We start from the raw sequence: 14090 nt of genomic DNA on the forward strand, positions 1-14090 counted from the left end.
TTATTATTACTTATTAAAACCTACAGATCCAAACCATGACCCATCAAATTTAGTTATCACCCCATTAAATAAGGTTTTGTACAGTTTCCACAATCACATTAAAGTATAGCTACTTAAAAGCAATCTTAAAAGATTCTTAAAACAATTCTTAAAAGACTCTTCTTATGCTTTTAGAAACTTTACAAATGCAATTTAACTACTCACCAGCTAGCTGGCTGAAAACCACTTCACAGAAACATAGCCACTCAAACACATTTAGCTATCATTAGTCCCATAAATAGTTTTACATATGATTTAACATACTCTTGGAGCAATTGTGCTCCTCACTGCCTTCTGTCCCCAAACACTCACTCTCACTTATGCTGCCCTTCTACAGTGGCACAAGTGCTCCTGAATAGCCAACTCTGTCAGGGAACGGGCGGGTGGAAGCAAAACACAAACAAACAAATTACAACCCCAAAACTGAGCTGAATTTTTCTCCTACCATGTGCCACCAAAAAGTAAGGGCTGACAGTAAGCGCTAGAAAGTGGACGAAGAGCAGGACCATCTCTGGCAACTTCCACACCAGCTGCGATACTAAGCTGGAAACCACAGCATTGATGTACATAGGAAATCTTCCAGTAAGTAACAATCTTTTCTTAGGTGAAGTGAGAGTCATGCTTCAGTCAGTCCACAGAGGGGCTGCACCAAAAAAAGTCAGGAAAAACATGAATCCAATTCATTTCTCCTCAATCTTCCATCTCTATACAGCATTCTGAGACATCAGCTCAGCTTGACAAAAATAATTTAGATGCCAACATGGAGGCAAATTCTCTGTATCTTATAAATATTGTTTTAAGTAACTAAACATAGCTCAGCACTAAACTTACAAGAAATGCTCATTTATTTGAATAGGGCATTAAAATATAAAACCAAATACAGAGGCTGCGCAAACAAATGAAGTCTGAGCAAACTGATGGAACAAAGCTTTCCCAATGAAACGTTAAATGGCAATTCTGCATTAAGTGCAACTGCTTTCTTAATCCTCCTTCAGATTTTAACTTCAAAAAAAAAAAAAAAGAAAAAAGAACACAAGGGGCATTTCGTCTCCCACCACCCTGCCCTGCAGGTCTCTAAAGAGTACTTAACATAAACGCTAATTTATGGTATTACACTCTTGGACTTCAAGTTATATCAAATTCCACTTCAGGGTATTAGGCCAACTGCTGTTTAAATTAAGTGTAAATTAGCTGAATCATGACCCTCCACTGGAAAAATCTGCCTTATAGATCATGTCCTTAGGGAGTCGAATGCTGTAATGACAACTTACCATTGAGCTAATCAAGACTCAGAAAATGAAGTTAAAATTAACTAATACAGAGGCACTAGAAAAAAGAATAAAAATCAATAGTGTTATCCATCTGAACCAGGTCATGCATGCTAGAACCTCCTACCATCTACTACTGCAGTACGTTACCGCTTCAGTAAAAATAAGTTTCAATCTTCTGCAAAATGACATACAGAAGTTGAAACATTTCTTTTACCTTCATTATAGTGAAATTAGAACACATTCACCATTTTAGAGTTTCTAGATACCACCACTGGTCAGCATCCGATTTTGATAATGCCAGTGATTAATACTGGCCCTGAGAATTTCTGTGCACGAGTCTATGCTTTTTCCATGTCATTTCTGCTACACCTTTGCAATGCTGTATTCTTCATTTACTCAGAACAAGCGATGGATGCTAAAACGACATACACCTTTAAAATTCCAAGGATTCAACGTTCTTAAAATAAAGGGCTTTGTACATAAAAAGAGCTTTGTCTTTTAATTCCAGAATTCCAACTACTGCATAAGCCTGCTGCAAATCAGCAAAAGAATTTGTATCTAAGTACCTTAAATAAATATGTTTCAAGTAACTCTACACATACAAAATGATTCTGTGTTTTGGACTAGCAATCAGGCCTATCAACAATATTTTTTGCCAATGGGTCTCTTTGCCCCACCTGTGGAAGGAGAGATCCATTAGGTAGTCTTTTTCAAGTGCAGAGATAAAAGGACAATGCAGCACATACATGGGGAAGATTCTGAGCTGCTGTTGTCAGAAAGAGACAATCTGTCTCCTTCTATTTGTTCTCGTACTACAAGTTCCTTTCACAACTGGCACACTTTGTTGGTTTTTGTTTTGTTTTGTTTTGTTTTTAAGTTATTCTTTCTCTTCTCCCCCCTCCGCCTTATTTTTTAGGTCTCAGCTCCCATCTGCCCCATGAGAAAGATCTTTCACAAGAAACTCTTGCCTAAGTGCTGAAAGAGCTTAAGGAAGAAAGCTAAGGGCTTGTATACCCATTGTTTTATTTTAGAAATAAAGTCAAGACCAATAGTTCTTCATCCCAGCCATCCAGGAAATAAGAACCATAGGACCTGTCTGAGACGGAACTGGGAAATAACAGCATTAAGTTGCAAACATACACATTGACTCTGAAAATCAGCAGTAAACTGCAGTCACCCTTGGTCATCCTACAAAATGATGCCATACCAGTAATTCCAAATCCAAGGACCTTTGATTTGAAACATAGTATTTGCATACCACCTACGTTGAGGTCATCAAGATGAACAGGGGAGGTCAGAAGGGAACTGCAGACTAGTGATCTGTTTTTAAGAAGTAATGAAAGTAGTTTGAAGAGCCATAGCAACACAGCAACACCCATCTTGGTGCCAGATTAAAGATAACCTTTGGGAAAGCCATCAGAATCAGACTGACTCACCCTAAACTGACTTTAGCTCTACAGTTCCTCAGAGGTACTTCAACGGAGTTTTGAATTTATAATCAGAAGAAGTGATATGCACTTGCTCAAAAGCAGATTGCTGCAACTGAAATAAGCAAGCCGAGAGAAAGTTTTTGTTAACCACTAGATTGCTAAACAAATGCTTTTGCTTATCCTCATATCAAAACAATAAAAGTTTGCTACATAGCTTACACTTACCTTCCTTTCACTTAGCAAAGTAAAACATTCTGTTTTCCAGAGGCTCCTAGTTCCCTGCCCACACTTAGAAAACGTTCAGCTTTATATAATGTTTTTGACAAGTATATCACAATGACTGCCGTAAATAAACTCTTACCCGTAACATTCTAAGTCTCCGTATTTTGCCTTTTTTCCAATAAATCAATGGAAGCTTCCCAGCTGCTGCCTTTCCTTTATCCAAGCAAGCCGCTCTCTCTATACGACAGAGAAGTAAAGAGACGGCAGCTTCAGTGGACTGTAGCAGTGTTTTCAATCTAAGCATTGAGTTATCAGGTGTGGAGAAGGGAGGGGCATTTAAAAAAAAAAAAAAGAGAGAGAGGTAAAGCCAATTTGTAATATTAATGCCAACAAGCATTACCTCTCACTGAACAACAGGGTTACTGGAACACAGTTACTTAGACTGGGAGGGCTTTGGGTCAACAATTTGGTCCTGCCATACACTCAGCAGCTCACTTCATGTCAAGGGTACTGTTTAATAGGGTAAATGGACAGGAGCACCTCTCTAACCCCCAAAGTCTACAAACGTAGCCTTTGCGCTTTGTTACAAGCACTTTAAATAGAAAAGAAACCAGAAGCCTGACCTGAGTCACCCATTCCAGTCTTAAAAAAACCCCTCTACTCAACCAAAAAAATTCAAATATTTGCATAATCCTTTTCTGTAAAGTAGTTCATAGCAACAATTAAAACAGCTTACCCTTCCGCATTCAAATTTCTTGCCAAGGTATAGAGCAGACACTAATTCTCATGTGGAACAGATCACTCATTTGCCAACATTTTTGAACCTTTGTCACTGCTGCTTTATAGTTTCTCATGTACTAGAATAAAAAGAAACAACGACAGATATTAAACTAATGTAGTACCAAGGCACAGAAATTATTTTCTCATTCTAGAAAATTTAGTGTACACAGCTTAATGGAAACATATTTCCAGAATTCTGCTGGAAAGGTCTAAATCAGACTAAAATGCTGGGAGCAATAGAACTGTAGCTTCAAATAGGAATTCTATTTCCAAATATTTTCCCATAATTTCCTTATCCTCAACTGCCCTACACAGACAAAATAACCATTTAGCAAACAGAACAATAGCCTGACCATTTATTAATTTAATTCCACTAAGTATGAGACGCACAAGGCATGCAGCATTAGACCAGAATCCTATTCCTTTAAGGGAATACTGCACTCCCGCAGATGCTAGGAAATCTGTCAGTAGAAATAGTACCATATCTTGTTTCAACATAAGGAAGTTCAACTCACTCTCCAGCAGAACCAGTAGCCAAAGAAGTCTGCTCCTGCTCTGTTCCTGATTCTACCAGAGACCTGGTCCCTCCTAAGTAATCACCCTGGCCTTCATTCCTTGGTGTTCTCCATTTTGAGATATTTACAGAGGATTTTAAAATACTCTTACCCTGTTCATTGAACGTTTGGATAAGCTATACCAATTTAAATCTTGGTATTTTTGATGGTTCACTCTGAGATGTTTACCTATACTATTCCCTTCAAACTTTTTGGATCTGTTGACTTTCAGATATCAGGATACCAGATCTAGAATTTTACCTAATCTAGAATTTTACCTAATCAAGCTTCCCAGATCCATGAAATGAATAAATCATAGAATCTTCATGGTTGGAAAGGACCTTTGAGATCATCGAGTCCAACCATACACACGCACACAAAAAAAAAAACCAAACCCCAAAAAACCAAAAAAAAACCCAAACAAAAAAAACAACCAACAACCTACAGTCTCTGCCACTAGAGCATGCCCTGAAGTGCCAAATCTAGACGTTTCTTAAATACCTCTAGGGATGGTGACTCAGCCACCTCCCTGGGCAGGCTGGTCCAGTGCCTGAGCACTCTTTCAGTAAAGTAATTCTTCCTAATATCTAATCTAAACCTCCCCTGCTGCAACTTCAGTCCATTTCCTCTGGTCCTGTCATTATTCACCTGGGAGAAGATGACCCTACATGTTCTATACATTGTTTCCATTGGTCTATCTTTTGCTGCCCTAGTGTAAAAACTCATCTTTATGAGGAATATGAACTCATGCTATTTTTTTCCCATCATTTCTTGTTTCTCTACTTCATTCCTTTTTCCCCTGACATGGTTGGTTGTTTTTTTCTTAAAGTGAAGGAGGGAAAAAAACCAACACAAACGCATTATATTATGCAGTCCTTCCCCAGTTTGTATCATTACATCCATTAATTGTCACAGGTTTTTTTCATTAGTTCGCAACTGAGTTTCACCTACACCAATCCAATTAATTATTATTTCTCTTTTTCTTAAGTCAAGGTGACAAGTAAAACCAAGTGACGGCAATGCCTCTAGTACCTTATTTGACAGCTCCCTTCAATTTGAATTTTTTTTTTTTTTTTTTTTTTTTTTACAGTCAAGAACCACAAAGCTCTTGCATTCAAGGATTTTAAAGGCTTTTCAGGTACAGCACAGAGCCCACCAAAAACAATCACAGACCAATACTTACTCCACTACAATAAATAAACAGGTGATACAATTTTTAAAAAAAAGAACAAAAAAACAAAAAAAAAACCCACAACACATTCTTTCATCACATAGCTCAACAGGATAGCGTCATCCAGTTTCACTGGTGACCTTCTCTCACTTTACCCTTCCTTGAAGGGCTTTGTTAACACCTACTAAGGCTGCAAAGGGTTTACTACGGTCTGCTACTCCATAGTACTACCCACAGCTAGACCACTTTATTTTGGCACCACATCAGAACTAGAAACCTACTCACAAGGTACTCGGGAGAGGTTGACATTGGTTATTACACTGCTCTCTGCAGACTGTTGGAGATAACGTACTTAAATTGTCCCAGCCTGCATCAAGTCTGTTTGGATTTTGTGCTTCCAAAGAAACAACAAACCTTGCGCTTGTTGCCATTACCGGAGATACGGAAGATACCAGAGGTATCACCTAGGGAAATTTAAAGAAAAATATACAGCAAATAAGGAATATATTCTTCAAGGTGAAATCGTAAATTAAGGTGCAAAAGTGAAAATAAGTCAACAAAGGAAGTTCTTGATTATGCTGAACTTCTAGGGTTTTCAGTCTTTTCAGTGATTCAGCTAATTTACAAGGATAGCAACCTTTACCTACCCCCAAAACTCTAAGCAGCTTTATTTGAGTTTTCGTACTCTCAATTGTTTCTCAAGGGTGAAATATCTTTCTTGCTAATTGTCTCCCTTTCATTCAAAATAAAGTTATCTGGGGTTTGGTTTGGTTTGCCTTTTCAACCATACTTGTCTATTCGTTTTCATGTATTCTGTTTTCTTTAGCCTGTGTCTCCTTATTTCATTCAAGTCAAATTTCAGTAACTGGTGCAGAATCTATTACAATGGAAATAGATTTGTCAGGGTTATTCAGCTGAGGAGCTGATATTTTCAAGACTATACAATATTCCATTATGTTTAAAATGATGATTTATAAGTGTTCCATTCCTTATCAAACACGTAAATCTTACCACTAGATCACCCTTATATCTTCATAGAAATGCAAGAAGAAACAGCAATAAAACAAATGAAAAACTTGATATTGAGTGATCGTCTGAACTAATTGTATTATTTTTGTCATCTCTAAGACTTTATCCCATTACGCATACACTTGATAATCATGAAGGTGAAATTCTGATGTTTTCACTGTGGTCTCAATTCAATAAGAAAGTTAAGTTCATATTAAACTTTAATACCTGGTTGTCTCTACTGAAAGCTAGCCACACAATCAAATATTACTCAAATCTAGACCTAGATTCTTAACTAAAGTTTATTTTAGGTAAAGGCACCTTTTTGTTGATTTTGTTTTCCTAGTCAAGAAGCAGAAAAGCATCAGAGGCAAAAAGGCTTTAGGACCTTGCACCAGGCGCTTACTTACTCTATTTATGCTACTAGGGACTAAAGTCAGATCTACCAAACAAAACTTATTATCTCTGAATACTAATCTTCCAAATAATTTCATCTAGCAAGTTGCCGACAGTATCAGTTGTCTATGTAGTTCAAAATAATTACCAGTGGTTCAGCAAGTTCATTAACTAAATCCTTTAATACTCAATAGGGTACGTCCTTCAGACATGCTAATTTGTCCTGTTTGCATACACCACACATTCATTACTGTCTTTTTATCAACAAGTTAGTAGCAAAACTCCATGACTTTATACTTCCTTTTTCATATAAATCTCTAGGTAAGAAACAATTGATGTCCTCTAAAAATCAACCCTTGACAAAAATATAAAAAAAAAAAAAGAAAATCTGAAAATTATTCTCATTTGCTAGTTTGCCTCTCTTTCTATAATTAGCAAGAATGCGTTCTGCCTTTCATGCTCTTCCTGTAACTTGGTAAGCTAAGTCCAAAAAAGACCCAAAAAGTATGATTAGTGATATAGCATACATATAGCATACTAGTAGAATACAAGCTGGGCACTAATACATTAGAAAGAAACATTTTCTAAGAGACTGTATACTGCACCACAACATTGTAATTTCACTGCCTTGTTATTCTGCCAAACAAAATATGTGTCAATTTTATTAGTTATGCAATACATCATGCTCACCTATTTCACTTGCTTTTATGACGCCTTTATAGGAATACCAAGATAGTAAATGCTGAAGGTCATTTGTGTAAGGGAGTATGTTCTGGAGTTACAACACACATGGATTTTTTCCCCTTGATCTAATGTGAAATGTATCCTGTACCATTTCATGATCATGACAGTACTGAAGTCAACAAGCAAACGCTATACCCTCACATTGATGCTCTATTTCCTAAGTTTTTCTTCCCTCTCTGCCCCCCCCGCCAAAAAAAAAGCCAAAAGGTAGAGAATAGGTAATTTCAGCTTTTGCAATAACGTATTTTTATTTCTACTCCAAATCTGTACTATTTAAGAATTTGATGTTCCAGACAGAAGATAAAACCATTAATCTACTCCCCATGTAATGACTTTGTGGCTTAATTGGGGGGTGGGCTGGGGAGGGTGGGAGTTTAACCACTTTTGCTTGCCTCTCTGTACTTTTTGCTGGAACTATACAGTAACAGTATTCCAACTATACTTTCCACAGTAAAAGCAGAACAAGAGAAAAGATCATAGGACACTCTGGAAGGCAACACTCATCAACGTTCAAGGCTGGATCAGAAGGAGCAACAGAACCAGGAACCACTAACCCAATGGCTCTACTCTTTTTTTGCTTATTTGCAGTTCATCCTATAGTGCCTGAAGCTGTTGACATAGCTGCCTCCCAACAAATGGTTATTCAGAAAATCATTCACACTGTACTGTTCGCAGGCACTGTAACCAGTATTTCAAGAATTACATTTATAGAGCAGCTCTCAGTAGAAGGACTCGGATGCACAGCAGAACCTTAGGGCAATTCACCAGCTGTATTCAAGGCACAGATATTTCAGAAATCATGCAGAGAGGTTCTTAAACTGGAATTATCAGACAAAGACATGGAAGTTCCTTTGCTGTGGTCAGCTCTTGTACAAAAGGCAACAATCTGTCTCGGAGTACAGCAGCAGCTCTTCAGCTTTAAGTAGTTGGCAAAACAGTACTTGTAACATTGAGCAGCACTACTTCCTCATTTACACCTTCTGATTTTCATAATAACAATAAAAATATTTTTAAGTGCACTATATACAAAAACAGCAAAGAATTTTTTCACTTACACACATGAAAAGATTTGACAATCATTCACAGGTCAGTACTACCCACATCGTATAATAACACACGGCAAGGGAAGCACATGTAAGAAACTCAGATATCAGAATACATTCCAAATTATAGAAGTCCCAGTATGTAGTGTAAATTCTTCCTAAATATTCCAGATTTACTCTGCCTTCAAGAGAGGGAAGATGCCTCTATATCATTATAGCTTAATGGAAGCTACAGCAATTTTAGAAGACATAGCATTTAGTCAAGGCTATAAAATTTGTGCAAGGTACATCGGAGGAAAATGTTCCAAAACCATTTAAATTTTGCTCTTTGAAAACTCTTGGATGAATAACCATACTTGTCCTAGCTGATGCATACAGCATGTCCAGTGCAAATACGCTTATCTTGATTATACTCTTTTAAAAAATTTCCAAACCTTAAATCCACATGAAGGAAAACAGTTTCTACAGCCCCCAATAGTCTCAAGTAAACCCCCCTTTTTCCAACTTCGGTTACACCCATCCCTGTCGACCTCCCTTCTTCAGTTCATAGACGCATGCCCTGTTGCATTCTTACATAATTTCAATATGATTAATACTCTCTTTCTTTTGCAACTTTACATTCTTCTTCTTTTGCAGTGTCATGAAAATAATTTTTATACATACTCTGGTCCAGTAGATGTAAAAAAGAACCTGCTATTCTATAGATAGGATTAAAAGCCTTCTATGTCTTAGCACTTTGGTATCTATATACTTCATATTACAATTGGCTTTACTTATCCATAAACTAATGTTGACAGTATAGGATATTTTTAAATCTTGAATCTGTGGTGTAATGTGATATGATCTTGACTAAAATGTAATGTTGACCTGCAAAAGCCTAAAGTAAATTCTAAAGTGGGTGATAAAAGAAAGAGAAAGCAAAGCTGAAGTACTCGAAAGAATTAAAGCCACCCTGCAATATGAACATTGCAGTAGTGCCATAAAATAATGAGCTATGGCGGATTAAGGAAGGAAGTAGCTAAAACATGGATTAGCTAACAGCAACTGCATTCAAGTTGAAAAGAAACCTCTTGACAAGTCCTATAGTTGTCTAATCAACCTGTTTACAATACAATCTTTAAAAAAGGTTGGGGGGGTGGGGGGGTAGAGCTTTCTAATCTTTGATGTGGTAGTAAAAGCTTTCAAGAAAATAAAACTGAGCAAAACAATTAGTACAAAAATCAAAATCCACTAAGCCGAATTCTTCTCTTAAGGTTAATTCAGGGAGCAGGGTGTTAGGGTGCTTCTCAGGGGAGGAGAGTTCTGACTTTTTACAGTTCAAAATCGCATTGACCTCTAATACAAGGAAAAGAGTAGTAAAATAAAAATAAATAAAGGATTAAGTAGATTCCCAGATTAGACATAGTCGTTTCTCACACTTTAAATAAGAATGTATTTGCAAAGATGAAACTAAAGATGCGGACATTCCTAAACAGGGAAGAAACATCAAAATAGAATATCGCTTAATTCCTCTGTATGAGTGAAATTTATCCCAGGGTTATTTTGAAGATCTCCAAGACTAGAGAAATAAGCAATATATACAGCCCTATCACAGGATGCAACAACTATTTTATTCCTACATTTTAATTTACGCCCAAATAACAGTTAGAATACCTCTGACCAGAGCAAGGAAAAGTTTCCTTACAATTGCAGAGAAGTCCCAAAATCTGACGACACCCTAAAGAACCAAAGACAAACTGAAGAAATGCAATCTGTCTAAAATCCTGCTTATCCCACAGCTTCTTGATAGGCAGCAGGTCCGGCTGAGGGTACGCACAAATTGTCTTAACACATTAATATGACGTGCTTAAAACTCGATTGAGAGCACAACATCTTTAGGACGTACATTTTCATTTGTCTCACCAGGTATTCAAGGCAGTGCATCACCACTGACAGGTCAGCAGCTGCGTGGCTCAGCAGAGATCATTCCTTCACACTCCCCTACAGATACCGGGAAGGAGTACGGGGCATTTTCGCCAGCTAGCAAAAGTCACAGGCTCATCTGAATGACTCTGCTCAGCACAGACAAGCCAACTGTGACTCACTGACTCGCCTTCACTGCTGTGATGAGGGTTGATCTAACTGCCAGAACGAACAAAACAGTCAATGAACCCATTCTACTTTCAGACAATGCATTTCATATTTAGTTTTGCTTGATAACGTCATGAATTTGTTTTCTGCTTGTTCTATTATTATTTTCACTAAAAATCAATAATGTAGCAAGCATGACTACTACATGCTGCAGGAGCGCTGCACAACAACATTTTTCAAAAAAAAAATACAATGAAAGAACAATGAAGTGTAAAAATCAGACAGGCCAGTGACTTGTGAGTTAAGAAATGAGCACAGAACTGTATGTTATGTGACCAGTGTCACCTAACTGTATGTCGATTATTGACCTGGAGAATGGAGACGGTATGAGCACACCAAGCTGAATGAGTAAGCAAAACACTCCTGGAAAAAATTAGAGAGACTCACAGGAGTTTTCAGCTATTGGTAGCACTGGTGTGTGCGTATGCACACATAGAGCACCAATACACAATTTCTCTGCATGTTATACTTCAGTTACTGATCTTAGCAGTACTGTTCCCCAGAGAGACTCAAAAGCAGGCAAACAATCTTTCCTTAAGCTTCCCCTTTAAGTTTGAGTGGGGATGAGACAGGGAGAACAATGCAAGGCTCAGAGCTGCTGTTTTGCAATCAAGAAGCACAAACTTCTGGATTTAGGAGTTGGGATTTGGAACTCTTTCCTCTGTATACTTCATAATGCAATTATAGTATTGCTTCTTGCTCTGCATGACTCATGCAACAACACTTTGTTTTCTGTGGACTCAGAAGTGCATGAGGATGCCAAAAGTCAGAGTTCCTCACTGACAGTAAAAATACCTCTGCCTTCAAAAGCAGCTTTGCCCTCTGAAACTGTTCTGCACTGCACTGAATTTATTCCCACAGGATCCCTCTTCATTGTAAAAAAGTACTGTATATATATTATACTGTAACCCTGTGTAACGTGGTATTTACCGTTTGGTAAGGATGGTTTCCTCACATGGCTGCCATAGCTCGGCGAGTTCAAAGTATTGCTTGCACTACTCAGAAATCCTATCCACACACACCCATGGTGGAATTAACAGAGGCAGGTAAAATCAGTCCAAAACGTATCACATGCACCATGCAGCAAAAAGTCTCTACAGCAAGAAACACCAGTGATGATGCCTTGAGGACATACTGCAAATGCATCTCTCCAACTAGGAAATTTTGTGTAAAGATAGGAAAGTAATGTATCACTGTAAAATCATGAGTCCAACATTTAAGAAGACTTGTTAAATATTTAGTGGGAAGCCTCATGAAACATCACTAACAAATGAAGATGAAAACAATAAAAAAAACACAACAAAAAACCACTTTAGTTTACTAAGCCAGCCTGTACTCCAGACATTATTGGTCACCACAATAAGAAAACACCACAGTGATTATAAACGTTGTCTAAAGGCAGACAGAGAGCTAGGAAGGGAGCTAGAGACAGGAAAGGTGGAAAATACTCAGAAACAACTCAAATTTCATTGCTGGAAAAGGGGAGAAAAAAAATCTATAGTAGATGACTGTACGAAATTGATTCCTCCACCGCACAAAGCCTTGGGAAATACTCCTTTTCCATTTCAAAAAGGACCAATCCTGTGCTTAGTATGTTAAGCAAACAAAGCTTAGAGCTGAGTGAGGAATGCCAGAAAAGTTTTCCAGTTTACTAAGCTGACACGAAAACAGAAGCATAAGGCTGTGCTTAGGTTCAACTAGCTATCACACTAACTACTCACTCCTGGAAAAGCTGTGGTTTTCAGGCTTTACTGGAGTCCAAATTGCAATACATAAATTAAGGTATTTCAAAATAACCACTATGTAAACCTCATTGCATGTCCTAACTTCTCTTTTAAATGGGATTTCAAAACACCTGCACATCCAAGGCAATCATATGTTCAACACTCACAGCCTTCCTCAGCCACAGAAACAGATCTCAGTTTTGAAATACTGGGGTTTGTCATCCACATTAAGCCTGAACTTTTCAGCAAGCACCAAACTTTCTTCTCAGACTTAGAACAGATTCATCATTTAAAACCTACGAAAATCCAAAGAATCAATTGAGACCTTTGACAGAGGCCTGCTCCTCAACCCCAGAGTCAGGCATGAACATAGTCACATCAGTATATTTAAGCACCTGGATGCACTGATTTCTCAGCATGGATTCTCTGTACCTAGTAGTCCGTAAGAACATCAGCAAAATTAGAATTCAAACCTCCAATCTACCTTTCTCAAGCTGATTTAAGGAAGCATGTACTCTGTTTTTTTCCTCCTGTTTGGATAGCAATTCTGATGCAAACATTCTGACAAGTTACTCAATTTGGGGCCAGTTTTAAAGAAAAGAATTGTTTTTATCTGGTGATAAAAGTTCTGTTAGGCTTCTGATTTATAAGAAATTATTTAAATAAGGCCAGGTTACAGATGACAGCATCCTCCTGGAGAAACTGGCTGCCCATGACTTGGACGGGAGTACTCTACGCTGGGTTAAAAACTGTCTGGAGGGCTGGGCCCAGAAAGTGGTGGTGAATGCAGTTAAATCCGGTTGGTGGCCAGTCACAAGTGGTGTTCCCCAGGGCTCAGAGTTGGGGCCAGTTCTGTTTAATATCTTTATCAATGATCTGGATGAGGGGATTGAGCGCACCCTCAGTCAGTTTGCAGAGGACACCAAGTCGGGCTGGAGTGCTGATCTGCTTGAGGGTAGGAAGGCTCTACAGAGGGATCTGGACAGTCTGAATCGATGGGCCAAGGCCAGTGGTATGAGGTTCAACATGGCCGAGTGCTGGGTCCTGCACTTGGGTCACAACAACTCCATGCACCGTTACAGGCTTGGAGAAGAGTGCCTGAAGAGCTGCCTGGCAGAAAAGGACCTGGGGGTGTGGGTCAACAGCTGGCTGAATATAAGCCAGCAGCGTGCCCAGGTGGCCAAGAAGGCCAACGGCATCCTGGCCTGTACCAGGAATAGTGTGGCCAGCAGGACTAGGGAAGTGATTGTCCCCCTGTACTCGGGGGCTGGTGAGGCCCCATCTCGAGTAATGTGTCCAGTTTTGGACCCCTCACCACAAAAAAGACATTGAGGTGCTGGAGCGGGTCCAGAAAAGGGCAATGAAGCTGGTGAGGGGTCTGGAGAACAAGTCTCATGAGGAGTGGCTGAGGGAGCTGGGGTTGTTCAGCCTGGAGAAAAGGAGGCTGAGGGGAGACCTTATCACTCTCTACAACTACCTGAAAGGAGGCTGTAGCGAGATTGGGGTCAGTCTCTTCTCCCAAGTAACAGGCAATAGGACAAGAGGAAATGGCCTCAAGTTGCGCCAGGGGAGGTTTAG

General features: G+C 38.8%; 1 protein-coding gene across 5 annotated transcripts in view; it reads right to left on the reverse strand.

The window, feature by feature from the left end:
• Positions 1 to 14090, reverse strand: part of GULP1 (GULP PTB domain containing engulfment adaptor 1) — a 169159-nt gene that overhangs the window by 104880 nt on the left and 50189 nt on the right. Inside the window, exon 2 of one of the 5 annotated variants that reach the window (XM_054208466.1) lies at positions 3699 to 3819. The exons of the other annotated variants lie outside the window; for them this stretch is intronic. The gene's annotated coding sequence lies outside the window, so the exon portion shown is untranslated. The remainder of the gene's footprint in view (positions 1 to 3698; positions 3820 to 14090) is intronic. 5 annotated transcript variants of the gene reach the window in all.

This window comes from Rissa tridactyla, chromosome 7, assembly GCF_028500815.1.
Source record: "Rissa tridactyla isolate bRisTri1 chromosome 7, bRisTri1.patW.cur.20221130, whole genome shotgun sequence".
Lineage (NCBI taxonomy): Eukaryota > Metazoa > Chordata > Aves > Charadriiformes > Laridae > Rissa > Rissa tridactyla.